The sequence below is a fragment of the Callorhinus ursinus genome, unplaced genomic scaffold (genome assembly GCF_003265705.2).
Source record: "Callorhinus ursinus isolate GAN/ISIS: 27379988/994484 unplaced genomic scaffold, GSC_fseal_2.0 scaffold10, whole genome shotgun sequence".
In the NCBI taxonomy this organism is placed as follows: Eukaryota; Metazoa; Chordata; class Mammalia; order Carnivora; family Otariidae; genus Callorhinus; species Callorhinus ursinus.
The window spans coordinates 72,384,711-72,412,674 of NW_027397072.1; the positions used below are offsets into that span (position 1 = coordinate 72,384,711).

Sequence of the window (27,964 nt, forward strand, 5' to 3'; positions counted from 1 at the left end):
TTTTTTAAAGATTTTTATTTATTTATTTGTCAGACAGAGAGAGAGAGCACAAGCAGGGGGAGCAGCAGAGGGAGAGGGAGAAGCAGGCTCCTCACTGAGCAAGGAGCCCGATGCGGGACTCAATCCGAGGATCCTGGGATCATGACCTGAGCCGAAGGCAGACACTTAACGACTGAGCCACCCAGGCGTCCCAAGGGTGGTTTCCTCTTAGGGCCAGGGGCCGTTTGTCCCTGCCTGCCTGCTTTCCACTATCCTTCATCAATAGGATATCAGGAGAGCTGGAATCGGAGTGGGCTTGTACCTCCCTTTCATTGAGAACTCTTGGGCGTGTCTGCCACATACAGTGGCCTCCTCACCATCATGTGGGGACAAGCCAGACTGTGACAATATAAGCATGATCCCGTGGTGAAGTTAGGCAGAGAAAAGGGCCCAAGTTGTACCCCTTGCCTTCCTTGGTATCTGTGCAGTGTGAAAAGAGTCAGAAGTTCCTATATCCCCCAAGGTGGGTGGCTGGCTTCCACAGTGAGGGTTGAGCTGACCCCACCACAGAGGCTGCAGGTGGACAACAAAAGCTAGGGGTCTGATGTTGGTTTGATGTGGAGGAATGTAAACACCATGGCTGCCAATCCCAAGCAGGGCTACTAGGGCCTGCCTGGGTTCAGAGAAGAATAAGGGGACCACAAGCCACAGACTTAAGCCATGGATTCCCGCCCAATTAGGTGACTCTGAAGACAACACCAGGTCCTGCCCACACAGATCCAAACCCCCTTTGCTGAATTGCAGACATCCTTTTGAGAGTGGTAGGGAATGGAAGAAGAAATGTGAAACTCTGAGCATATACCCCAAAGAGACAAAAGATCCAAGAGAGACTGAGATACCATTCATTAGCAAAGGTAAGTACTATTCCTTTCAGTGCCAAATCAGGAAGAGCTTGTGAGGAAGATTTGATCATTATAAGGAATTGAGAAGCTACAGTTTTTATACCTATCTAAGTAGTTGTGAGTACAAACGTGTGACTCATCTATTTATTATTTGTCAGTTTGAGCTGTCAGATTATTAAGGAGAAATATCACCTCCCTCCCCATTTGGTAGTAGTTTTATCAACGTCCTGTTTCTGAGCAACTTTGCCATAAATATTTTGCTGCGTTCATGTCTGATAACAAAAAATGTTATATTTTCTCTGATGGGCTCTATTATTTATCCTTATAAAATATTCATTTCTGTCACATTTAATGTTTTTGGCTTTGGAATCTCTATTATCAGATGGTAACTTGGGGACTCCTGCTGACTTTGTGTATTAGTTTCCTAGGGCAGCTATAACAAAGTACCAAAAACTTGGTGGCTTAAAGCCACACAAGTTTATTGTCTCACAGTCCTGGAGGTGAAGCCTGAAATCAAGGTGTCAGCAAGGCGATGGTCTTTCTAAAGGCTTTAGGGGGAGAATCCTTTCTTACCTCTTCTAGCTTCTGGTACTGGAAATCCCCGGTGTTCCTTGGCTTGTAAATGCATTGCTCTAGTTGCATGGTCCTCTTCTGTCTGTGTATCTTCATATTCTCTTCCCTCTGGGCATGTCCCTGTGTCCAAATTGCACCTTTTTCACAAGGACACCTGTCATGCTGCATTAAAGCCTGCCATAATGACCTCATTTTAATTTGATTTCCTCTGTAAAAACCCTATTTCCAAATAAGGTCACACTGAGAAGAACCAAATAAGGTACATTCTGAGGGCTAAAACTTCAAAATGTCTTTGGGGGGGGTTCAGGATTCAAGCCATAACACTTTTTGTTTGCATGATCTATTTGGTTCTTTATTTCCAACTTTTATCTTTTTGTTCCTGGTACATTTTTTAGACAGAAGATATTTAAGAGTCTATTTTTATAGGGAATTGAACTCATTTTTATGGGTTCTAATGCTTTCATCTTATTTTACATCTACTAATATACTTTACTATGTTTCCTTTTTTCTCCTTTGCTGAATTTTGCTGGGTTCATCAACTGGTAACTCCGCTTCCCATCATTAAGATGAAATGATTTGGGCAGGGCACCTGGGTGGCTCAGTCAGTTAAGCAGCTGCCTATAGCTCAGGTCATGATCTCAGGGCCCTGGAATGGAGCCCGGTGTCAGGCTCTTGGCTCAGTGGAGAGTCTGCTTCTCCCTCTCCCTCTGTGCTCTCTCTCACTCTTACTCTCTCTCTCAAGTAAATAAATAAAATCTTAAAAAAAATAGATGAAAGGATTTGAACACTTAATTTTTCACTTATTTCATTCTTTCCCTTCCTCCCTGCTGCAATATCTGTTTTTCTTTTTATTAAACTAATACCTAATTTTAATTTCAGATATATTTACATCCTTCCTTATAGAATGGCTCTTTCTGTTTTTAAGAATCTTCTTAATCCTTACACAACAGTTTATAATCATATTAGCATCATCCGTTTAGATTTAACTGTATTTAGTGTATGGCCGATCACTGTTTCTTTTACATAGATAGATGATAGATAGATAGATAGATAGATAGATAGATAGATAGATGATAGATAGATGATAGATAGATAGATGATAGATAGATAGATAGATAGATAGATAGATAGATGATAGATGATAGATAGATAGATAGATGATAGATAGATAGATAATAGATAAGTAATAGATAGATGATAGATAGATAGATAGATAGATAGATAGATAGATAGATAGATAGAGATATAGAGGTAAGTCTAACCCTATTTTGAGATCTTTGTTCTGAATTTAATGTTTATTTGGTTGGAGTACTTCTCAACCAATTTCTTGGAAATTTCTTCAGAAAGAGCATATGTCTATATATTTTCTCTGCCATTATATGTCTGAAAAAAGTCTGTCTTTTGTTTTCATATATAATGATATCTTGGCTCAGAATAGGAATCTCGACTCATGGTCCTTTACTTCCTAATGCCTCTAAATGTTGTTTCCCTATATCTAGAGTCAAATTATGCAAATGAGAAATCTGAACCTGGCCTGGTTATCTTTTCATTTGGGGAACCATAATCCTGTCTGAAAGCTTGCAAGATCCCCTCTTTATTCCTGGGGGTTTAGAAGTTTCACTAGGATGTGGCCAGGTTTGTTTCTTTTTTCCTGAATTCTGCCTGCCGCTTTGTGAACTCTTTCAACCTGAAAACATTTTTCAGTTCAGGAAAGTTTTTACTCTGGTTTTTGTTTTGTTTTGTTTTGTAATTGTATCTTCTCCATTCATTCTTGCTTTCCATCTGGAACTTTTATGATTCCCAGGACCTTTCGATTTGCCTTTCATGGATTATCCCTTTACTCTTGATTTCCCTTCTGCTGTCGTTTTGCTTAGGGATGCGAGATCGAGTCTCCATTTATATGTTCAGATCATTCATTTTCCTTTCATCATTGTCCATTCTCTTTTTCACCTTTTGAGTTTTTTGGTAATTTTATATTTTGAAATAGTTTTTATAGTATAGAAAAGTTGCAAGAATAGTACAAGACATCCTTTTACCAATTGTTTATGTTTTTGCCCCATTGTCTGTGAAATTTTTAGATGGGGAATCATATTTTAAATTCCTGTTTATTCATAGATAGTTTATAGTATTTGTTGCTGTCATGAATAAAAATTTTTTATTATGTTTTCTAATTGGTTATGTCTGGCATATGTGAAAGTTGGTGGGGGAATATTTATCTAGTAATTTGACTTTTTATTAAACTCTCACAGTAATCCTACATTTTTCAGTTGATTTTTTTGGTGTTTTCTCAATGGATGATCATATCAACTGCAAATAATGACAGTTTTGTATTTTTCTTTCCTATAATTGAACCTCTTCCTATTATTTTGACAAGGGCCTTCAGAAAAATGTTGAGTAACACCCTAATCCTCCTGGTTTTTAGTTCCTGATCTTAAGGGGCTCTCCTGAGAAATTGAGGAATGTCCTCTGGCGTTCACCATAAAGAGTGACATTTGCTATTGGTTCTTGAAAACTGTCCCTTCTCAAGTTAAAGAAGTCCCATGTATTTCTAGTTTAAGAGTTTTGATTAATAATAGATGTTAAATTTTATCAAATCTTTTCTATAGCTATCATAATGAGCACATAGTTTTTCTCATGTAACCTATTAATATAGTGAATCACAATAAATTTCCCAATGTTTAGCCATCTTTACATCCAGGGCATAATGCTGATTGCTCAAAGCATACTCATCTCTGTAATTCTGAGCTATGACCTTCTTCACCCCCCCCACGCCCCCCCCGTCCTGGTTTTACTGTCATAGTTACATAAACTTCCCATCTTTTTTATGCCCTTAAAAACATTTAAAATCAACTAAGAATAGAAGATGATAAAGTCTTGAGGAGTTAATAAATCTCTTGAAGGCCAAATCTAGAAATTTAAATGAAAAGTAATGACAATAAAAGACTTCCATATCTTCTACTCTTCTCACTTTGTTAGAACAGAATCTTTAAATGAATCAGCTGATTTTAAGACAGCAATTGCTGGGGCCTCATGGACACCAAACTAAGGAAAAAGCACTGTTATTTCAGAAGTGTCAAAACCTTAGATTAGCCAGGTACTTAAAAATGTATGTAGCTTGGGGCGCTGGAGTGGCTCAGTGGTTAAGCATCTGCCTTTGGCTCAGGTCATGATCCCAGGGTCCTGGGATTGAGCCCCGTGTGGGGCTCCCTGCTCAGCATGGAATCTGCTTGTCCCTCTCCCTCTGCCCTCCCCCCATTGTGCTCTCTCTGTGTCTCTCTCTCTCATAAATAAATAAAATCTGAAAAAAATAAAACAAAAACAAAAACCAGAAACCAATCACTGTCCTCCCTGCCTCTCTCTCTCCTCAGCTCCAAAGGCATCCACCTGATGTTTCTTCTGTGGTCACCATATTTCCAAGTCAGAAACCGTATGGTGCTCTCTTTCGATTCAGCCATTTATATATAATCTACTGTTTTCCTATTATGGCAGCTGAAGATTTTATTTTTTTTATTTATTTTTTTTTTAAAGATTTTCTTTACTTATTCATGAGAGACAGAGGGAGAGAGAGAGAGAGAAGCAGAGGGAGAAGCAGGCTCCCAAGGAGCAGGGAGCCCGATGCGGGACTCGATCCCAGGACCCTGGGATCATGACCTGAGCCGAAGGCAGATGCTTAACCATTTGAGCCACCCAGGCGCCCAGCAGCTGAAGATTTTAACTTTCAAACACTTTCTACTCTTTTCCCTATCTCTCAAAGCAATTATATCTTTTAAAAAAATCCACAGTCATCTTTATGTTAAATAAATCTTGCACACTGCTGAGCTGAATGGTGTACTCTTACTACATTTCCTTTCTTGCAAGATGCTTTAATTTTCTTGTTATTCATTGCCTCATCTTTTCATTTACTTAGTTTTCCCTGAATCTATTGCTAGGTGTTCTAATATTCCCCAATACTCTGTAGAGTGCCTCTCAGTACAAGTTCCCCTGCAGTCAAGTCTGCTGGATAACCTCCCTTTCCATGTGCCTCCTGCAGATCTGCGGTGATATTCTCCTGGCCAAGGCACAGCTCTCAGCCTGGGAATCCCTTTACTACTTTCCTGTCCTGGGTGCTCTGCTTTGCATTTCCATGTCTTCTTTCTTGATTTAGTCCCTCTTTTTGATGAAATACATATTCCAGTAGCTTCCTGTGAAAGGCCCGGGTCGTGTTAATCCCTACCACTTGGAACTAGTGCCTGAAACTCTGCTGAAAAGTTTTTGAGACCTTGCCTGCCTGGAAATATCTTTATTATGTCCTCATGCTCAATTTGCCAGGGCATGACATTCTAAGTGGAAATTAATTTTGTGGGCATTATTCCTTTTCCTTCTGGCTTCTAATGTTAATACTGATAATGTCACCATTCTTTTCTTTCTTTTTTTCTTTTTTAAAGACTGTATTTATTTATTTGAGAGACGGACAGACAGACATAGCGAGAAGAGACCATGAGGGGCACCTGGGTGGCTCAGTTGCTAAGCGTCTGCCTTTGGCTCAGGTCATGATCCCAGGGTCCTGGGATCGAGTCCTGCAACGAGCTCCTTGCTCAGCGGGGAGCCTGCTTCTCCGTCTCCCTCTGCTGCTCCCCCTGCCTGTGCTCTCTCCCTCTCTCTCTCTAATAAATAAATAACGTTTTAAGAAAAAATAAAAAAAGAAGAGAGCATGAGTGGCGAAAAGAGGGAGAAGCAGGCTCCCCCTGAGCAGGGAGCCCGATGCAGGGTTCGATCCCAGGCCCCTGGGATCATGACCTGAGCTGAAGGCAGATGCAACCGACTGAGCCACCCAGGAGCCCCTCACCATGATTATCTTCTTATTCCCAGTGCATTGTGTGTGATTTTTTTTTCTCTCTGAAAACTTTTAGGATATTCTTGTCCCTGGTAAGAATAAGTAATATTGTGAATAAATTCTGTCTGTCCAGAGACTCTTCTTCCGCTTTGATGTTATTCAGCCATTTGGTCCTCACACAGCCCTATGAGGTTGTTGCTACTATAATTATTCTCATTTTACAATAGTGGAAAACACGACACACACAGATTAGGTTATTTTCCTCCCAGGATTTATGTCTAGTCCAACTCTCCAATACATGCTCTGGACCACTATTTTTAGCTTCTCCAAGAAGGTGAAAGGAACCAAAGGAATTGCCCGCCAATGCAGAGTTTAAGGTACTAGGTCCAAGGAGTAGGGATTACCACCACCTGGAGTTTGGCTTCTTGAGCTATGCACAAGGTCAATGCTAATCAGGAAGCGTTGTTGTATTAGGCTGCCTTGGACATTTCCTAACAGGAACCAGCCAGTAGCACTTCTTACAGCCAGCAGGCAGGGAGCTTCCAAAGGCAGAACAGTATAATTTTTAGCATGGCCTTGTACTATTTCCAGCCAACCAGGAGCCTTGCAGAGGGTGAATCACTATGTGTCAGGCTGATGCAGCACCAGTCTTGTCAATAACAAGAGCTCCTCTTTGTGACGTTTTAGGGTGTCTTGCACCCAGACTCTGCCAGCTGTTCCTGCCCTTATCTTCTATACTTAACTGCAGTCATAGTGATTTTCCTCTTCTTACCTTCTAGAATACCACTGTAGAAGTCTGTCATTGGGGGCCTGGGTGGCTCAGTTGGTTAAGTGACTGCCTTCGGCTTAGGTCATGATCCTGGAGTCCCGGGATCGAGTCCTGCATCGGGCTCCCTGCTCAGCAGGGAGTCTGCTTCTCCCTCTGACCCTCACTCCTCTCATGCTTTCTCTCTATCTCATTCTCTCTCTCAAATAAATAAATAAAATCTTAAAAAAAAAAAAGAAGTCCCTCATTGGCACACGATTGATCTCTGTGTGTGATTGTATTCTTTTGTTAACTTTTCCCACATTTACGTTTCTCTAGCTAGATTGTGGGCAGAACTATCTTAAACATCTTCTAAGTCGTCATGGTGACAGAGACAACATCCATATATACCCACACATGCATTTGTGTGCACATGCTTTTTAAAGGCCTTTTGTCATAGAGGTAATATGTCTTCATGCTAAAAAAATTAAAACCATGCAGAAGGTGGAAAATGAAAGTTACATTTTCACAATTATTTTATTTTATTTTGTTTTATTTTAGAGAGTGGGGGGAAGAAGGGGTAGAGGGAAAGGGAGAGAGAAAATCCCAAGCAGGCTCCGTGCCCAGCGTGGAGCCCAATGCAGGGCTCTGATCTCATGATCCCAAGATCACAACCCGAGCCAAAATCAGGAGTCTGATGTTTACCTGACTGAGCCATCCAGGTGCCTCTACATTTTCTCAATTCTTTTGAGTCTCCCAATTCCCTGCTTTCATCTTCTGCCACCTCACTGTCTATTCCCTCACCACAGAAATAGCAATGATTACTTATGTAGCTCTTTCCAGAAATTTTTTGTGTATATAATAGCATATATATGTATTATATCTTTTAACATAAATGGGATCATGTTATGAATACAGTTCTGAAACTTGGCAGTTTCATTTGTTACATTTTTAACATCTTTTTGTAGGTGCAAATTCTTCCCTTGTGTAGTATGAATGAATCAGTCTTTTTAACCAGTCATCTACTGATGGGCATTTAAGTCCCGCATAGGTTGGGGTTTTTTGTCATTGTTGTTTTTTGTTTTTCTTTTTAAGATTTTATTTATTTATTTGACACAGAGAGAGAGATAGAGAGAGAGAGCACAAGCAGGGGGCGTGGCAGGCAGGCAGAGGGAGAGGGAGAAGCACGCTCTCTGCAAGGAGCCTGAAGCAGGCCTCAATCCCAGGACCCTGGGATCACGACCTGAGCCGAAGGCAGCCCCTTAACCGACTGAGCCACCCAGGCGCCCCTGTCATTGTTGTTTGCTTTGCTATTACAATCAGTGAACGTCCTTGTAAGAACATCTTCAATCACTTATGCAAGTATATTTATAAATGACCTCATTGAAATGGAACTTCTGGGTCAGATATGCATTTAAAATTGTTATAAGTACAGCCACACTTATTTCCATAAAAGTTATGCCAAATCTACTCCTACTAACTGTGTCAGAGAGGGTTTGTTTTCCTCTGTTATATCCAATTCCAAATCATATAGCTTTTTTTTAATACTCCAACATTTTTTTAAATTTTATTATGTTATGTTAATCGCCATACATTACATCCTTAGTTTTTGATATAGTATTCCATGATTCAATGTCTATGTATAACAACACCCAGTGCTCCATTCAATATATGCCCTCTTTAATACCCATCATCAGGTTAACCCATCCCCCCACCCAGAACCCTCAGTTTGTTTTTCAGAGTCCATAGTCTCTCATGGTTCGTCTCCCCATCCAATTCTCCCCTGTTCATTTTTCCCTTCCTACTATCGTCTTCTTTTTTTTTTTTTTTTAACATATAATGTATTGTTTCAGAGGTAAAGGTGTGTGATTCAACAGTCTTACACAATTCACAGCGCTCTTAATGTTTCCTTATCTGCTTTGGAGGAAAATTTGCTTCTCTTCGTCATTTTAATTTCTCTAATAATGATTGAAATTGAACATATTTTCAGATATTTGCTTGCTATTGGTCTCTTTTTTTTACAATGAACTGATTTTTATGTCCTCTGACCATCTTCTAGTGGGCTGTCCATTGGTTCTTTGCTTTGGTTTGGCTTTTTGTTGATTTTACAAGAGGTTTGTTTGTTTTTTTGTGGGGTTTTTTTTTTGGTATATTAATGAAATTAATCCATTACCTGTTATACTTGTTGCCAATATTTTCCCTGGCTTTTTGTCCATGTTTTAACCTAGTTTTTTCTTTTTTTTTTTTTTTTCTTTTTTTGTTTGTGTGTGTGTGTGTGTGTGTGTGTGTGTGTGTGTGTGGACATGGGAATGTATATGAACTAAGGCAGCAGAAAAGAGTGGAGGATGGTTTAAAACCCCAAGCACATAGGAGTGAAGAGGATAAGGGAGCAGGGAAAGAAACAAGGGAACTTTCCAAGCCCTACTGCTCATGTGCATTTGCTCATTCCACGAGAGTGGTAAGCCTTACAGAGCAGCCAGGAAGCAACCATTATCTAAGCCTGAGACTCCTATTTACATAGTTTTCAGTAAAGAAGAAAAACCAAAACAAGAAAAAAGTTTCAAAAAATACATCATTAGATAAAAAGCTAGCTTTCTCCTCTTTCCCCCTCCCCAAAAAGATTATGGGCTATCCAGGATTGGATGACAAATTAATATGCAACTTGCCCATGCCAACTCCTCCGACCAGTTTAATTCTCATCAGCCACTATAATTTATTAACAGCGAGGTGAGAAAAGACATGAATCAGCTTAATGTGATATAAATAGGGCGTTGCCATAGCAACAAGATGCAGTCTGTTTTCTACTATTTATGTATGGTTTATTTTCTCCAGAGCCTCTGAGTTATTGCTTGAAACAAATGGAATGAGAAACATCTTGTTCTGAACACCGCCCCCCCACCCTTCAGTGTGTATGTGTATATAAAACCACATTTTTTTTCCGTGAGAGAAAAAAACAAATACACGAAATTAAAAAAAAAAATGTTTAGAGCAAAAAAGCTAACTACATAGTTTCCAATCCACTGTGATTTTGCAGAGCTCAAATGCTTTTTTTATTTTCACCTCTGAGACACGTGATTCCTCACTGAAACCTCTGGGAAAAAACCCAAAACACATGCTGGAAGCAAACCCAAAGCTAATATTGTTTCTCAAAGGAAACATTCATATTCTCCACCCAGACTTCATGACTGGCTGGAACCAGCTCCCCACTCCTAAAAGAGTAGACTAAGAGTGAGCGGACTAAGTCTGGTGACAAGTTTTTATTTTACTCGATCTCCCAAATTCAGAAGAAAAGTCCAGTCCAGGGAAACAGCAAGGGCTGAGATTATGAGCTTGTCTGCTTGTGGAGGGCACCATGGATCCTTAAGGCCCCAACCATGCTAAAGTACCTTGCAAGGAACAGGCACATTTCATGAAGGATCCCCTTCATTTCCCCCATTTTCCACTTTTCTCTGAGGATGTAGAATTTAGGTTTTTTTGTTTGTTTGTTTGTTACATTTTAAAGATTTTATTTTTATTTATTTGTGTGTGTATATGAGAGAGAAAGAGAGCACACAAGCAGAGGGAGAAGCAGGCTCCCCACTGAGCAAGGAGCCTGATGCAGGACTCGATCCCAGGACCCCAGGATCATGACCTGAGCCGAAGGCAGACGCTTAACTGACTGAGCCATCCAGGCATCCCTAGAATTCAGTTTTTAGGTCAGAGATGGAATTGGTCATCTCCAGGCCATAGGAGACATCAGGGTTTCCGCTGAGCAGAAAGGGAAGTAGGAATGGAGTCCCTTCATCATCCCCTTCCCTCATCCTAATTCCCAGTTCCTATCATAATTGCCCCCATGCTCTGTAAAGACGGGAGGAGGCATAAAACAAAGGGGAAATATAACACCCAGATCTTCACTCTGCATTAAATATGAATTAACATTTATTTGGTTGTTTTATTTGAAACTTTCTATCACGTCATATGTGTAGCAAATCTTCCCGATCAGATCCTCAACCTTTTATGCTTGGCTGCGAGCTCCAGCTGAAGAAGCCCAGTCATGACCGTAGCACTCATTTCTCCTGAAGATGGTTCCTGGATCTCAGAGTCTAACATGTTCACCTTCAGGACCCCCAAATGTCACACCACTCTTCAGACACTCCTCCACTGTTCAAGTCTGGGAAGAAGGGAAATGGTGGGAGATTATCATAACCACTTTGGTGTCTGAGAAAGGCCCTTGCCCCCACCCCATCTTCTGCTGGAAGGAGGGGTGAGGAGTCAGAATATCATACAAGTGAATTCAAGCAGTCCTATGTCACCCAGCCTCATTAGTCCATAGGTCCTGGATATCACCATATGATACTCTCGTCATCGGTACCCCACTGTGATTTACCACTAAAGACAGCATCTAATTCATCCCACACTAGAATCTTCCTTTGAGTCATTTTCCTTCAAGAGTTGACGCACTTCTGGCTATAGTGAGCAGTGAAGTATTTTCTTTTCTTTCTTCTTCTTCTTCTTTTTTTTTTTTTGGTATCATTTACATACAGGAAAGTGCACAAATCCTAAACTTGAAGAATTTTACTTATGTGTATGCCCATAACCACCCACCAGACCAAGATACAGAATATTTCCAACACTTCAAAAGCTTCCCTGGGCCCATTTCCAGTCTCTACCTGTCCAAAGGTATATGCTATTCTAATTTCTATCATCATCACTCAGTTTTTCTTGTTCTTGAACTTACGTAAATGAAATCATATGAACTTTTTTGTATCTGGCTTCTTTTGCTCAGCATAATGTCATCTACGAATGATATTGTATGAGTGGTCCATTTATTTTTAACTTCATAGTATCCTACTCTATGAATATTCCACATTATATTTGTCCATTCTCTTATTGATGAACATTTGAAGGTTTCCTGCTTGGAGCTATTGTGAATAATTTGGGGCTCTATGAATAGTCTTATACATCTCTTCTGATGGGCACTGCAACTATACAGAGTTGAATTGGTGAATCATAAGGTAGGTTTAGGTTTAGTAGTTACTGTCAAATTTTCCAAAGGGGTTGAACCAATATACACTCCCAAAACATCCTTGGCAATACTTAGTATGGTTAGTCTTCTAAACTTCGGCCATTCTGTTGAGTGGTAGGATCTCATTGTGGCTTTCCTTGGCATGTTCCTGGTGACTACTGACATTGAGCACCTTTTTAAGTGCATGGCCCAGGGCACTTGGGGCACTATGCCACCAAGTATCCCCATGCCTGAGGGAATGGAACAACTAAAAAAGCACATGACAGATGGAGAGAGAGACCACAGAAGAAAGGATAAAGCACTTTCCCTGCTTTTTAAACAAGGGGTCACACACATATGTGCCTGGGCTCCACCCTCAGCCTGCTGAGTTCAAATCTTCAGGGTAGGGTCTGAGATCCTGCATGTTCATCCAGATGCCAACATGATTGTTATGTTCTGTAGACCCTTTTCAATCAACATATAAATTATTCAGTTCTTGCAGGGCTAGATAAACAAACAAGGAAACAAATAAATTATCCACACTAGCTCTCTCCAAGGCCCTCCACTGTGGCCTTGAAAGAGTCATCTCTATGCACTGACTTCACTTTTCTTATATCCACCCCTCAACCCACTGCAAACTTGAAGTCATTCCACAGAAACTGCTCTTGCCAAGGTCAACAAGTACATTTTAGCTTCAAAATCCCAGGGTATTTTTTAGTTCTTGTAATAGAAACCTTATTTTTTATTATTTGCCTGTCTTATATCTCCTTTAAGTGCCCTCTTTCCCAATCAGGATGGACCCCTAGGAGCCTAGTTTATACTTTGAGATCCTTCCCTCTGGCCACAGATGACTGGACCAGGAATGGCCACCTGAATCTATTCTAGGAAAATTGGATTCTCTTTCTCTTTGTCTTTCCTTTCCCTCTCTCTACCTCCTTCCCCATCTCCTACTTTCTCCTCTTCCCTCCCTCTCTCCTTCCTTCCCTCTTTCTCTCTCCCCTCTTCCCTATTCTCTCTCAGGAATTGAGATTCTAGTTGAGTCTGGGCAAGTCTTTTAACTAGACAAATGATTCCCTCAAAACCATACAGTGACCATCTTCCAGTTCCTATGTAGCCTCATGAGCCAAGGACAGGTATCTGCGAAAAGCGAAGACAGCAGATATGCAGAGAAAAGCTGCAAGGGTGCTAAAAACTTTAAGTCCTTGCCTGCAGACCTTCCTGCTCTTGCGTCCATGTGACACTCCTGTTCTTTTATAATCTGGTCTCTCCTTTTTCTTGAGCTAACTCAAGTTGGTTTCTGTCACCTGCAGCCAAAGAATCCTAATTACTACCACCCTTGCTTCTCTCAGCTTCTTGGAAGAGTCGGTTCCTGCTGAGGACTCAGTACTTCCTGACTACTTTCTTCTTTATATGTGGATGAGTACCCCCTGCTGGGTTTCCCGCTGCTCCAGTCACATCTTCCTAGTCTTCCATGCTGGATCCTCTCCCGCTTCTCTCCGAAATATGCTGTTCCTTGGGTTTGTCTCTACCCCTCCCTTGTTTTTATTTCACCACTCCCAGTCTCAGGCTTTCCACTGGTCATCTCTATAGGAGGTACTCAGCCATCACCAGTCTCCTGAGCTCTAGATCCACTTATCTCTCTGCCTACTGCTTGCATGGCCCACAGTGCCTCAGGCTCACAAGTCCAAACCCAGGGTCATTGTCACCCCCTCCTCCCAAGCCTCTTCCTCCTGTGTCCTCTCTCGAGGAATGGTACCACTCAGCTGTTCAACAAGAAACCTGGCCATGTCCCTAACTCCTCCCTCTTGCTCCCTTACATCCACTATCCCCCTGTCAGCAATGTCCCCAGTCCTGTCCCGTCAATTTCCAAAATATCTCTTGAAATCATTTGTTTCCCTCCATTTTCCCAGCCTTTGGGCTGGTTTAGGCCACAGTCTTTCTCCCCCACTGACCTAATCAGTCATCTGCTTCTCGTGTTGGCCCTCCTTCTCCCCACCGACCCAGTCCTCTTTCTACTTTATATCCACAATGATCGCTCTAAAACAAAAATTGGATGCAGGTGTTTCCCATGTCCGCATTCTTCTGGCGTTAAAGCCTAGACTTTTTAATATGGTTCACAAGCTCCTGTGTGATCTGCCTTCAGGCCTCAGCCTCCAACCCCAGGAGATCCCTCAGTGATCTCACAGACTCTCTGAGTCTTTGTGCCCTTGTGCGGGCTCCTCCCTCTACCCACCACTCTTCTTCTGGCCTCCTTGCCCCCTTCTCAACTTGGTTGACTCTTACTCATCATTCAGGTCTCAGCTTTAAAATCTCTTCTATGGAAGCCTTCCTTCACCCTCGCCCCCTAACTGCTCCCATCAAACTATCATGCTGCATTATGATTGCCTGTTTATTTATCTGTCCCTCTCATTAGAGCAAAGCATAAGCTTTTTTTTTTTTTTTAGATTTTATTTATTTATGAGAGGGAAAGAGAGCATGAGCAGGGGCCAGGGGCAGAGGAAAAGGGAGAAGCAGGCCTCCCACTGAGCTGGGACCCCCACATGGGACTCAATCCCAAGACCTCTGGATCATGACCTGAGCCGAAGACAGATGCTTAACTGACTGAGCCACCCAGGCGCCCACATCATAAGCTTTATTAAGGCAGGGCCTGTACCCTCACCTTCTAGCCAGTGCCTGGCACATACTGGGGATTCATACTTGTTGAATGAACAAGAGAATATTAGAGCACTTCAAGTTCTTTAATATAGATGAGGCAGGTTAAGGGATGGGGAAGGGGAAATGAGATTAAAGAATAAGTAGGACCCAGATATAGAAGAGATCACCTCTCAGGCAAAAGTTTGATTTTGATTCTGTCAGTGAGAGGGAGATGGATAAGTTTTACTCCCGAAATTCACACTCACTCAAGATGGTCAGTTGGTTTATCGCCCTGTGCCACATCATAGGTGATGTGGCACAGGGCTTGTGCTGATCCCCTGCCTAAAATTCCATTCCTGTTTCAATCACACCTCACCTGCTCCCTGAAGCTTTCCCTGGTTTGTCCAGACTCTTCCTGTTTCCCTAAGATTCTACAACGTTCTGAGCCAATACTACATAGTCTGTTCCTTGACAGCATTCTCTGTTTCACAGTGTGCTGTCATTTACTATATGGGTCACATCATTCTTCTGTAAACCAGAATATAAGCGAGAGTGACTTAAAGCAAATAAAAAAGGAGATTGTGTACACAAACATTGCAAAGAGTGTCCAAATGAATATTATCCTTCCAAATAATCCTTATTCAAAATAGTCGTAGAACTCTTCTTTGGGAAGGGCTTTAGATCTATCTTATGAACTATATAAGAAATAGGTTTGTTCTTTATTATAACCCTGAATTTTTGGCCCCCAAATGTATTTATTCAGCTTGCTCACCCACCTTATTTTTCAGACTTGCCTCCAAATGAGTTTTATATGTAATTGTAACAGCATGTTCAATCAGAAAAGCAGAGCCACTATGAATGATAAGGATCGCGGGATTTGTTTTATGGATCAGACTTTCCACAGGTATAGAGCTGTGGAAGATGCCTCTTGCCTGTGCATCTGGGATGGGCCTGAGGTCTCTTTAGACCAGCAGGGTCAGCAGTCAAAAGAAAATCTGACATGAAGTCTGGCAGAGTGAGGACAAAGTGAACCCCGCATGGGTCTCTCACTGCTGCCATCATTGACAATGTGCATGACCTGCAGGAAACTGTGCTGCAGAGCTGTACCCGTGTCTGGTACCTGACCATAGAGTCAGAGGGCTGGGGCAGGCAATGCAGTGGCAGCTCCTTCCAACCCTGGTGCTGCACCAGACCCACAAGGGGAGCCCCCAAGATCAACAACAATGTGTGGGAGCTATAGTGACACTGGATACCCTACACCAACCTACAAATTCCCTCATGACCAACCCTACACCAGCAGTGTGCATGGAAGACCATTTTGGGAAATGTGATTTATTTAGCTTAGTAAGTTGATGGATCACATTAACAGCACAGTTATAAAGCTCAAGCTGACCTCCCAGAGATGGTTTGCCGCCATTGAAAGTAGTCAGAAGCAAATGCCAGTGTAAGAGTTCCCGAGAAAGTTGGACACAGGAGTAGAATCTTTGGAGTGAGTGGCAAATGCGTCCAAGAAGGTCAGATTGACTTCTTTAACAAATGACCATGTTCATTTGGATATATAACATTCTGATTTCTTTATGGGGGGGAAAAGAGTTATAATATTTTATAGCCATTCCTTCTATTTTCATCATTTCCCCCTCTCGTTCTCAAGCATGTACATCTTTTTGTTGTTGCTGCTGGTGGTGGTGGTTATATTTTCACTCAACTGAGTATTGTGGCTCATTCAGAAGTTGTTCAAAAATAATACAGAGGAATGGGTAGGTCCTGGGATGGTGTCCTAGAGCTGGCTGATTCCTTCTTCCTACCCAGGAAGGATATTCTTGCTACTTTCTCTTGTCATGGATAGATTTTAGAGTCCATTTTTCCTTGGGGCTTGTGACCCTCTGGCCTTTCAGCACATCTGTGCAAGTCTTTTCTTGTTACACAGCATTTGTCGGCTTCCTTATTTTAGCTCTTTCTAAAGGCTTTCTCCTTTAGCGTTGGCAATTTTAATACACGTGATCCTATTCTTGTCACCCCAGCCAAATCCAGAGGCCAGCAAAAATGGTCTGTGAGTGTAAAAAAACCCTAAATAACAAATGGCATGGTTCATGAATCACCTTTCAGTCAGCTCCATCCCAGTTTCTTTTTTTTCATTTCTTGAACAAAGCCCAGGGGCTTTTGGTACCTAATATGACTACTAATGCATCTACCACCTTGACCGTTGCCACTGAATTTTTTTAAAAACTGTATACAAATGTGCTATTTTAACCATTTTTCAGTGTGCAGTTCAGTAGTGTGAAGTACATTCATAGTGGTGTGCAACCAGTCTCTAGAGTTCTTTTCATCTTGCGAAACTGAAACTCTGCGTTCATTAAACACTATCTCCTTGTCCTCTCCTCCCCCCAGCCCTTGGCACCCGCCATTCCACTTTCTGACTCTATGACTCTGACCCCTCTAGGTACCTCATGTAAGTGGAATCCTGTAGTATTTGTCTTTTTGTGACTGACTTATTTCACTTAATATAACGTCCTTGAAGTTCATCCATGGTGTAGCATGTGTCAGAATTTTCTTCATTTTTAAGGCTGAATAATATTCCATTTTATGTACCTACACCATTTTGTTTACCCATTCATCCATCAGTAGACTCTCAGGCTGCTTCCACCTTTTTGCTCTTGTGAATAATGCTGTGATGAACATGAGTGTGAAGTATCTCCTTGAGACCCTGCTTTCAGTTCCTTTGGGTATATACCTGGAAGTATAACTGCTGGAACATATAGTTATTCTGTTCTTAATTTCTTGAGGAACTCCCATACTGCTTTCTCCAGCACTATTTTACATTCCCACCAAAAGTGTACAAGGGTTCCAATTTCTCCACATCCTCACCAACACTTGTTATTTTCTCTGAGCTTTTCTCTTAATAGTGAGCATCCTAATGGGTATGAGGTGATACCTCCTCATGGTTTTGATTTGCATTTCCTTAATAATTAGTGATGTTGGACATCTTTTCATGTACTTGTCCATTTGCATATCTTCCTTGAAGAAATATCAGTAGCTCATTTCTCTTTATTGCTGAATCCATTGTATTGATGTACTCCAGTTTACTTATTCATTCCCATACTGAAGGACATCTTGGTTGCTTCCAAGAATGCTTCTGCAACAATCGTGTGTAGATTTTTGCATAAACATAAGTTTTCAACTCATTTGGGTAAATATTAAGGAGTGTGATTACTGGATCAAATGGTGAGAGTATGTTTAGTTTTGTAAAAACAAAAAAACCTGTCAAACTGTGTTCCAAAGTGACAGTACCATTTTGTATTCCCACCAGCAATGAATGAGAATTCCTGTGGCTCCACAAATCTGTCAGCATTTGGTGTTGTTAAAGAATAGACTAGATTAGATTATACCCACCCCTTACCCAAGCCACCCTCTGGGGCTCCCACTGCTGTACTGAAATATGTGTCTTGATGTCTTTCTTGAGGACAGTGACCACTTCTCTTTCATCTTGGTATAAGAAGAAGTGTAGGGTCTGGCATAGTAGATGCTCACTATTTGTGGAATGAATTAATGAGTGAGTAAAATAGCGAGAAACGCACATTTTGTATGCACTTTGCATCCATGAGTCTTCTAGGCCTCATACATATCCCACCTTCCAGTCTGGTCCCCAGGCCACATTCTTTTTCTTTAGGTCATAATTCCCAAACTCAAGGGAAAATATCCTTGCTGAACCCTGACTCTCAAAAGGAAGAGAGAAGAATCCCAGTGGCTTAAAAGGAATAATGCTCAGTTAGCCCCTGAACAGACTCTGGCAGTTTCTAAGGGAAGAATCTCATTCTAAGCTGTGCTGTTCCATGAACGGTGGCCCTTGGCCAAACCAGAACTGAGGAGCTTTCCTCCCTTCACTGAACATTTAGAAATATATTTTTGGGTTGTTTTGTTTATTTGTTTTACAATAAGCATGCATGACTTTAGGAAGCAGAGGAACCAGGGATTTTTTAACTATAAAAATACACTTTATTATTGGTAGAACATTGGTCAGAATGTTACTCTATTCTATTTTTGTTGATTATTGTATTGAAGTACACATATATAATTATGGACAATATTTTGAGAATATTTTCACCCTTTATAACCCACAGTTCCTAGCTTTACTGAGGTTCCCATATCAACGAGTTTCTTCCATAGTGTAGAGAATACAGATACTCCTTTAGCCATTTAGCTGTGAAGCATGGTGCCCCCAGGGCACATTATTATTGGCTATGGATAATAGCCAGGGTAGGAGGCTATGATAGGGATGGTTCATTCTGAAGAGGTAGAAGTGTGGGAAAGGAGAGACAGTAGATCCAGAGGAAGATAGAGATGGTCAGATAACAATACTGGAGATCTCAGCTCTCCTTCCCAGCTGAGCCTCAAGGTGAGGGGACTGTAGAGAAAGCTGGTTAGGCAATGAGGTGTCCAGGTCAATAGGATTTGATTACTCCATTCCCCAGGCATGATACAGGGAGGCCACAGGCTTCTAGGAGTACAGCCTTTAGCTTCTCTGCATCGGATGGGGAGGGAGAGTGACAGCATACTTGGCTTCCTGCAGCCTGCATATGGCATACGGAGTATCTAGGAGTTCCCAAGCACCTTAGCAAGGTGACACGAAAGGTCAGAGGCCTGATGGAACAACCAGTCTCAAGTCAGGATGAAGATGTCTCAGCATGTAGTGCTTTTAAAAATCAGACTCCAGGGGCGCCTGGGTGGCTCAGTCGGTTAAGCGGCTGCCTTTGGCTCAGGTCATAATCCCAGGGTCCTGGGATCGAGCCCCACATCGGGCTCCCTGCTCTGCGGGGAGCCTGCTTCTCCCTCTCCCTCTGCCTGCCTCTCTGCCTACTCTCTCTCTCAAATAAATAAATAAAATCTTAAAAAAAAAAAATCAGACTCCAGGTACAAGTGCCAGGGAGAAACAAAAGCCTAGATGAGGCCAGAGTAGGAAGCAAAGGTCATGGGGACCTGAGTCGTCTTCTCTTCTGGTGCCATGAGTCAGATAAGCTCCCACTTAGCTGAAATATCATCTTTCCAAGAGAGGAAGTGGGAAGAACTGAGCATTTATGTGAACTCTGGGTCATTCAGAAGAGATTACTTAGATGGCACAAATAGAGATACTGGTGATTTACAAGTTTAAAGATTGTTTCCTTCTCTCACTATTCACGGGTTGAGTGCTTGCTGGGAAAATTAATCAGTTATGGAAAAATAAAGAAGTTTCCTTTCCTTCCTACAACTGAGTAGTACAATGTGCATATGTCCTATGCTGTCCCACATAGGTGGTGTTAGTTGGATAATTTCAATTGTTTTCCCATTGGCTTTGTGTACTTTCTCGATTTGCACAAAATATTCAGTCCCAGGGTCCTTGAAAAACAAAGTACACACACACACACACACACACACACACACACACACACACACTGTAATATCACAACCCAGTCACTGCCATGATCACTGCTGATTCTGAGTCACCAGACTCCACACCTGGGCTGAGGTCACCCTAGGTTCTAAAAGCACCTGGAACACTTCAGTGAACTGTCATGAAAATAATTGACTGCTTATTGGATGACTTTCATCATCCCAGTTTTATATCCTTCTGGCAGAAATGTCCAGGAACTGTGTTATAGTACCAAATTCTTAAAAGGAGTTTTCAGAGTGTTTTAATTGTATCGTCTCAGATAATGCCAACAACACTGTGAGTTAGATGGAAGAAATGGTAGTAGTTCTATTTTCAAAAAATCGATGCTCAGAAGCTTAAGTTGGGACCCAGTCATAAAAACAGAAAGCAAACTACATCTTTCAACAGAGAGAATTTATTATAGGGAACTGGTTGCTGGTGTTTGTGTACTGGAACTGTTCATACTGTTGTGGGGTTGGGAGCCAATGGTCAAGTAAGAATTCTTGAGATATTTTTGGTGCAAAAAGATGCTTTTATTATAGCACAGGGACAGGACCCGTGGGCAGAAGGAGCTGTACTTTTGCTGTATGAAGCTGCTGGTTATGTGCTTAGTGCTCAAGGAGGCCGAGGGGACAATGCAAGGAGTATTAGATCATAAAAGTCTTCTTAGAATTTCTACTTGTAAAACTACTTTCACAAGATTTCTCCGGTGCTTATCACTCAGCTCGATATTTACTATGGGTGAGACATACAGGCAGTCATGCGACCCTTTAAGAATGTAGCCGCCAGCACCTATTTGATCCTTATTGGAGCTCTGCAGGCTATCTATATATAGGTCAGCCTTCTGGGCTAAAGGTGAAAATTTTTCTGCTATTAATTCTTCTGCTATTATTTTTTCTGCTATCCCTCATTAATACCAGCTTAACTTCAGTGATGGCATGTTGGTAGTTGAAAATTATCCATGGCAAATGATGATTTTATGAAAAATCACACATTACAATCAAGTTTCTTTTTGTTTTTGTTTTTCTGGAGAGCTGGTTATTAAATATTTATCAGCACACCCCTGGTTGTAGGTATTGGAGGCCTGGGGGGAAAAAAAGAGAAATTTAAGGTAACTCAGAGATAGTGAATGGAGAAAGCAGCTACCACCCCAGGACTGGGAAACAAAGGAAAGAGGCAGAGCTATGAAAATCTGGGAGCGCAGAGGAGGGGCTCAGAACCTGGGCTCAGACTGCAGAGGAGGGGGCATGATGATACTGCTTGGGGGTGCTGATGGAAACTGGAGTCCAGAACTAACCCCTGGTGCGGTGGTGAGGTTGACAGGGATAGCAAGCCGCAAGGAGTGTGTCTTTCCTCCTCCTGCCTCGAGTCCCCCTCTAGCGCCCCTATTGGCAAAACTTAACAGGAGCGGCTGCAAAGGAGAAAATAGGGTTTGCAGAGTCCCAGCGGCAGCCTTTCAGAACCGCATACAGAACGTGGGTTGGGATGGGAACTAAGAGCTTAATAACTAGCATATTTTAAGCAACTTGCCCAAGGTCACACAGTAAGTGTGGTGTGTCTTGTTCACTGCAATGTCTCGGTGCCTAGAAAAGTCCCTAAAATATAAAATGCACTCAGCAAACATTTTTGTAAGGAAGGAAAGAAGGCAGGCTAGACTAGCCCAGTTCTACAGCACATATTTAAAGGCAGAAAGAGTCCAAAATGTCCCTGGTTGTCCGCCCCAGTTGTGTAGTCATAGCACCAAGTATTTCTTTATACCTGATGCACTGTCTCCCAGTGTGGCTGTAGGAGCTAACTAAGGAGGTACTACAGCCTGGTGCTTTGGAGAAATGTAGATCTGTATTCAAATCCCAACCCCACTATTCAAGAGTTGTATCGCTTTGGGCAGATCACTCAGCATCTTTAAGCCTTAGTTTTCTCATCGGTAAAATGGAGATGATGATGGTGTGCGAGGCTTAAATGAGGTAACTGTATGTGGCACCTGCTCAATCAATGCTCACTGTTACTGTTACCTCCATCCCTACCCCAGAAAGGTGGGCAGATAAGTGGTGGGCTGGGGCCAGGCAGGGATCAGCGACCCGTTGTTCTGGGCCTCCTTACCATGCTCGCCAGTGCTGGCCAAGTCCTGGGCTGGAGGAGCAGGGGTCTGACCATGGCTGTGACAGTCAAACCCAAGGTTGGAAGATGGAGGCCAGGCTGGCCAGGCCCAGTATCTGCAACCCAGCAGGGCTCCACACAACACACTGTAACCTCATTCTCTGGAGCCTAGAAATCTGAATCTGTGTATTTCCTAATAGCTCCAAGTTTCAAAGCAAGTTTACCCCAGCCTTAGACAAACGTGGGTGTGGCGGTTCCTTACATTCAAAACGAAACAAAAGAAAAGAAAACAGAGAACCCCCGCCCCAAACCCAGGAAGGCCTGTGGACTTTTCCCAGGCCGAATGTGCAGAGGGAGAGGCGGGAGCAAGCCCCTCTGCGGCTGCTATCCGGATCCAGAGCATAGGAACACAGCCCTCTAGGTGCTCAGGTCCGGGGTCCTAAGCCTCCAAGGCACCAGAGCTGCAGGGGTGGGGCGGGCGGGGGTCGCTCTGTTCAGCCCAGGTCCGAACCAAGTTCCCAGCCGGGGGCCGCGGCCCGGGCCGGGGACGGCTGGCGCACGACCGGGCTTGGCTGCGCTCCGCCCCGGGAGGCACCCGCTCCCCCTGCCGGAATCCCGGGAATGTCGCCGGTCTGGGAAGCAGCTGGACCGCCTCTGGGCAGAGGGAGAGGTCGAACCTGGAATTTCTTGGGCGCTTTTGCACAATATCCCCCCAAGGGTTTCAGCCCCGTGAAGTAGAAGTCCATGAGGGGGAGGGGGGCGGTGGGAAGGAAGCTGCTTAGTTCTCCCCCGGGAAGACTTAATCGCGGCAAAGGCTCCCAGTCCCAAGCTCGTAGTTCCCCCAAATGCCTCTTTCCTGGCTCGAAAGCTCCCTTCTTTGTGTCTGAGGGAGGAAGCCCTTCCCCGCCTGGAAACAGACAGGGCCACCCCCCGGGCAGGCGTTTCCAGCTGGATTGTCGCCATCTCGTGGCAGGATTGGGTGGCCACACTGGCGCCTCGGCCAGACCACCATGCCTACAATTTTCTTGGGTCTCCAAGAACCAACAAATCGCAAGTGCTTGTGTCTTCCTAAAGGCAACCAAGTGTTAACTGGAGAGTCCAGGAGAGAGCAGGTGCCTTCCTGAGGGGCTCTGCCTCCTGAGGCACCATGAGCAACTTGAACAAGGCGCCAATCCCCCACCAATTTCCCATGATACAAACTAATGATTAAGAAGACAGAGACGTACTCTGTCTTTTTCCCACTGGTTAGTAATGTTATTATATTTGATGAGTATTATTAAAGGACCCCTGTTATTAAAGACTCCCTATTATTATTGTTATTATTATTATTTAGCATTTATAATATATTCTGTATTTCCAAAGCACTCAAAGACTATTAATCTCCCTCAGCTTTCCAAACACTCCACAGAGGCAGGCTTCATTTTATAAAATAGGGAAACTGAGGCACTGTAATTAGCGCAAAGTTCATAGATTGATGAGTCACCAGTAGTCATTTCTTCCTGGATGATTATTGTCTCACTCCAAAGTGTCAGAGATGCCAGTAGATGGTAAATAGACACCTTAACTTGGGAAGCTAGTTCTCTCACCCACTTTTATGACCCATTGTAATCACATTAGAAACCCAGTTCCCAGAGTTTAAAACTTACAAGTTATGTGCTCATTGCATTGAGCATATGGATGATGTTAATTGTATTTTATTTTTACAAGTCGAACACAACCCATTAAAAAAAAAAGCGGGAATGTTACAATCAATAAACCAGATGTATCTTGAGACAAATACCCCACTCATTAGACACAACAAGCATAAAAAAGACCAATAAAAAACAATCATCTTATTTTAGTGTCTATTATCCTTTCAGAGACAAGAAAAACTATTTTCTGCTTTCAGATTTTGTTTCTTCTAAGAAGTTTTCAGTCTTATCAGTAGGCACACTCCTATCACCACATACCTTAAGTTCCTTCAATAACAGCTTTCTCTTCAAAAGCACCAACAAAATAAGTTACTTTGCTCTGCTCATGGAAAGTGCCCCTCTTCCTCCCACCCCCTCAAAAAAAGAGAGAAAAAAACATCCTGTCATTCTAGAAGTCTCCAATGGAAAGCCCAGGTTTGAATTCAGAGCTGGGTCAGGATTGAGGTGAATGAGGGTTTAAGAGGCTTGTCCGTACCGTCATTTGCGGAGTTAGCCTAGCCCCCAGCAAAGCTACAAAGTTGAGGAAGTTTGCCCTGGGAGCCTTCCCATACAACCTTTAGTGTTCTCTTTTTACCTGGTTCTCACCCAAAATAAAAATTTCTAAATGTGTGTTTTTAAAGAAGTTAAGGGAGTTATTTGTTGGCTTGGGGTGTATCAGGTCGTCCTTCTCAACCTTTCTTTATGTTCATTCAACTGGTTCATTCACTCAGAAGGAATGTGTTTATGAATTGTATTAATAAATAGCTCCTCTTTGTGGACCTAGATAAGTTATTATTCCTAGGCAGCCATCCTTTGAAGTAGATTCTCATTAACCCCACTTTACAGGTAAAGAAACTGAAGTTCAAAAAAGCCCATAGTCACACAGCTAGGGAAGAGCTGGGATAGGTATACAAGGCTGCAACTTCTGCGCCCACAGAAAGATGAAGCTACCTGCACAATCAGGACTCTTTCAGGTAGGAAAACAAGACTCAGGAGTATGATAGGTAAATAGGAAATACGTTAAAAAATAATACAGAGGGACAAAACGTTCACAGTCAGTACAGAAAGGGTCCTGTGTGCACACCCAACATGTATATACCATGTCTGTAGAGTGGACTCCTATGGCACTAGCCTGGAGGAGTTTGCTCAGTTTGCCAGCCAACCTGATCTTTTTGCTTTCTGTCTTAGGCCAGCTGGACAAGGTGGGTTAGGGTTAGGTTAGTCAGTAGAGAAGCACATGACTCTCCAAAGTCTTTCCGGCTCCTTCAACTTTCAGCCAGTGGGGAAGAAGATTCTTCGAGGAGATCCCAGCCTTTGCCAGCTACAAAGAGAGTCCAAAGCCCTAGGCAGTCCCAGTTGGAAAACAAAAACGTAGGGTTTACTAGTGTGTTAAATGGGATTTTTCCACCGGATACAGGATACACTGAATAAGAAAGGGTGACAAAGCAATGAGGGAGGTGATTTCCACTCAGTTGTGAGATTTAAGAAATTGGTAGGAAATTGATAGGCAATATAGAATGATGTTTGAGAGGAGTGTTCTGGAGCCAGGCTGTCTGGATTGAAATCCCAACTCCATCATTTATTAGCTGTGTGAACTTGGGCCAGGAATTGGGCCTTTTCTTTTTTATGATTTTATTTATTTATTTGAGAGAGAGAGCTCGTGTGCATGAGTGGGGGGAGGGGCAGAGAGAGAGAGAAGGAAAAGCAGAACCTGATTTGGGGCTCAATCCCAGGACCCTGGGATCATGACCTTAGCCAAAGGCAGATGCTTAACCACTGAGCCACCCAGGCACCCCAATTTGGCCTTTTCTATGCCTTGGTTTCTTCATCTGTAAAACAGGAGTGATTACAGTATCTGCCTCCTAAGGTTGATGTGAAGATTATGAATTAACGTATATGCTTAGAGCAGTGTCTGGTCCATGGTAAACACAGTGCAAATATGAATATCTATTATCATTATCATAGAAAGAAACTTTTCAACCAAACTTATCTGTGCGCCTAACACTGCTGGGTGGTCCTGGGTAATGTACACAACTTCCCTGAGCTTCACTGTCCTCTTCCATAGCATAGGGTAATAACACACTCTTGTAAGGGCATTGTGAGGATTAAGTGAGTTATACATAAAAATACTCATAATTTTGGTCACAAGTAGTGGTTTGGTAAATTCCCATTTCCTTCCTTTCTTCAATTTAGCATTAATGGGTTTGTTTGTTTGTTTGTTTTGGTGTGTTTAATGGTGGGGAAAGAGCATAAAAACGAAAATATGTGTAATCTATAAATATATCTTATAATTAAGCTATATAAATTAAAATATATTTTACAATAAAAAAGAGAACTCTGTGCTTTATAGGGATGTCATAGCACCCAGATACAAAATGGCAACCAAGCAGGGCTGTTCCTGGGGAAAACTGTAAGGTATGTTAACAGCAAGTCGGTCTCCCCTTTTGGGTGCGGTGTATTGGTCAGGTTCAACTTTGCCTTCTCTCCAGATTGTCTGACAGCAGGATCATGGGGAGGAAAGAGGGGGTGGAGTGAGGAAAGGGACTTGAAATGACTCACTGAAGAGCTACGATGTTCACCATTGCTTCAGCTCCTTTCCTTTTTCCCTGAAGCCAAGGTCAGCAGGGCTGAGGTGGAGGGAGAGGCTCAGGTTGGGCTAGTGGCCCTCTCAGAAGCCCTGGGCCGGGGGGGGGGGGTGGTTAGCTACCTGCATCCCTGTTCCTCAAAAAACAGAATCAGCAACATCTAGGGGCTGTTAGAAATGTGGAGGCTTGGGCCACCTGGGTGGCGTAGTCGGTTGGACATTCGACTCTTGGTTTCAGCTCAGGTCCTGATCTTGGGGTCATGAGATCGAGCCCTGATGTAGAGCTCCATGCTTTAAAAGACTCTCTTTCTCTCTGCCTCACCTCCCCCCCCCCGAATAAATAAATAAATCTTTTTTTAAAAATGTAGAAGTTCAGGTCCCACTCCAAACCTACTGAATCATAACATGTGTTTTAACAAGATCCCAGGGATTTAGATGCGCATGAAAATTTGAGAAGCACTGAGCTAGAGCCTTTGGAGTCCGCTGTAGATACTTGGTCTGAATGGATGCAGAGATGGGGACTTTTACTTCAAATTGTATATCTCTCTTTCATTTCCTCTTTCCTCCAATCCATACTGTGTGCTTTATAAATAGAAAAGACAGGGGCCTACTATGGCAAAAGTGGCCACTTTAATTGATGAGAACTCTCAAGAGGCCCAGAAGTGGGAGATGGCCCAGATGACAAATGAAAATTCACTTTGGTGGCAGGTAGGGTGGCAAGGGCAATGATCTGTCAGTCAGGTGGAGTGCCCACTGTGTGCCAGGCCCCCTACTGTGTGCAAACACTGTGGATGACACAAAGAAATAGCACGGTGCCATGGAAAGCACTGGACTGGGAGTGTTCAGGAGATCTGGGCTCTGTTCCAAACTTCACTTTTAAGTAGCTGGGCAATTCCCATCACCCCCCAGCATCTTTGTTCCCCCAACATCTTTGTTCCCCATCCGAAAAACCCGTGAGTCAGATTAGAAGATCCTAAATTCCCATCCAACTGTAAAAGGTCTGTGATTCCAATAGTCCTAGCCTCAAAACCTTAAGCTAATTTGGTAGACAAAATGATTTTAAATGATTACACATGAAACAGAGGGCAACCCGGGACAGGATGTGATTAAGGTCTGAGTTGTGCGGAACTGGCAGCCTAGGGATTAAGAACTCCTGAAAGCTGTGTGTAAAGGGCAGGATCTGGACCCTCCCGAAACTCCTCCCCTCGCTCCCGGAGCCAATACAGAAGGGGGCGGGCTGGACTTTCACGCTTGGCCACAAGGTGTCGCTGTCATGATGTGAAATCCATGGCTGGCAGGGATGCTTCCTGGGAAAATCTTTGCTACCCATCTGGGTAAAGGGACACCACTGGCTTCCAGACCTAAAAACACAGGTTTCTAAGGGTTATGAGGAGCTCAGAGCACAGGGTCGTCTTTTGTCTAAGCAGAAAGCAGTGCATGTCCTCTGCCCTGCTCAAGTTGGCTCAGAAGTCACAAAAGAAGCAACGAGCAAGAACGTCAGTGCGGAGCACATAAAGGAGCCCACCTCCTTACACACACACACACACACACACACACACACACACACACACACACACAC

The 27,964-nt window shown here is 42.8% G+C and overlaps 2 long non-coding RNA genes across 2 annotated transcripts in view; one reads left to right on the forward strand and one right to left on the reverse strand.

The window, feature by feature from the left end:
* LOC141373522 (uncharacterized) overlaps positions 1-27,964 on the forward strand; it is a 188,206-nt gene that overhangs the window by 124,147 nt on the left and 36,095 nt on the right. The window lies entirely within an intron of this gene.
* The window catches only part of LOC141373523 (uncharacterized), a 25,479-nt gene continuing 18,060 nt past the window's right edge, over positions 20,546-27,964 (reverse strand). The window contains exon 2 of the long non-coding RNA XR_012379587.1: positions 20,546-21,118. This is a non-coding gene — a long non-coding RNA (uncharacterized lncRNA). The remainder of the gene's footprint in view (positions 21,119-27,964) is intronic.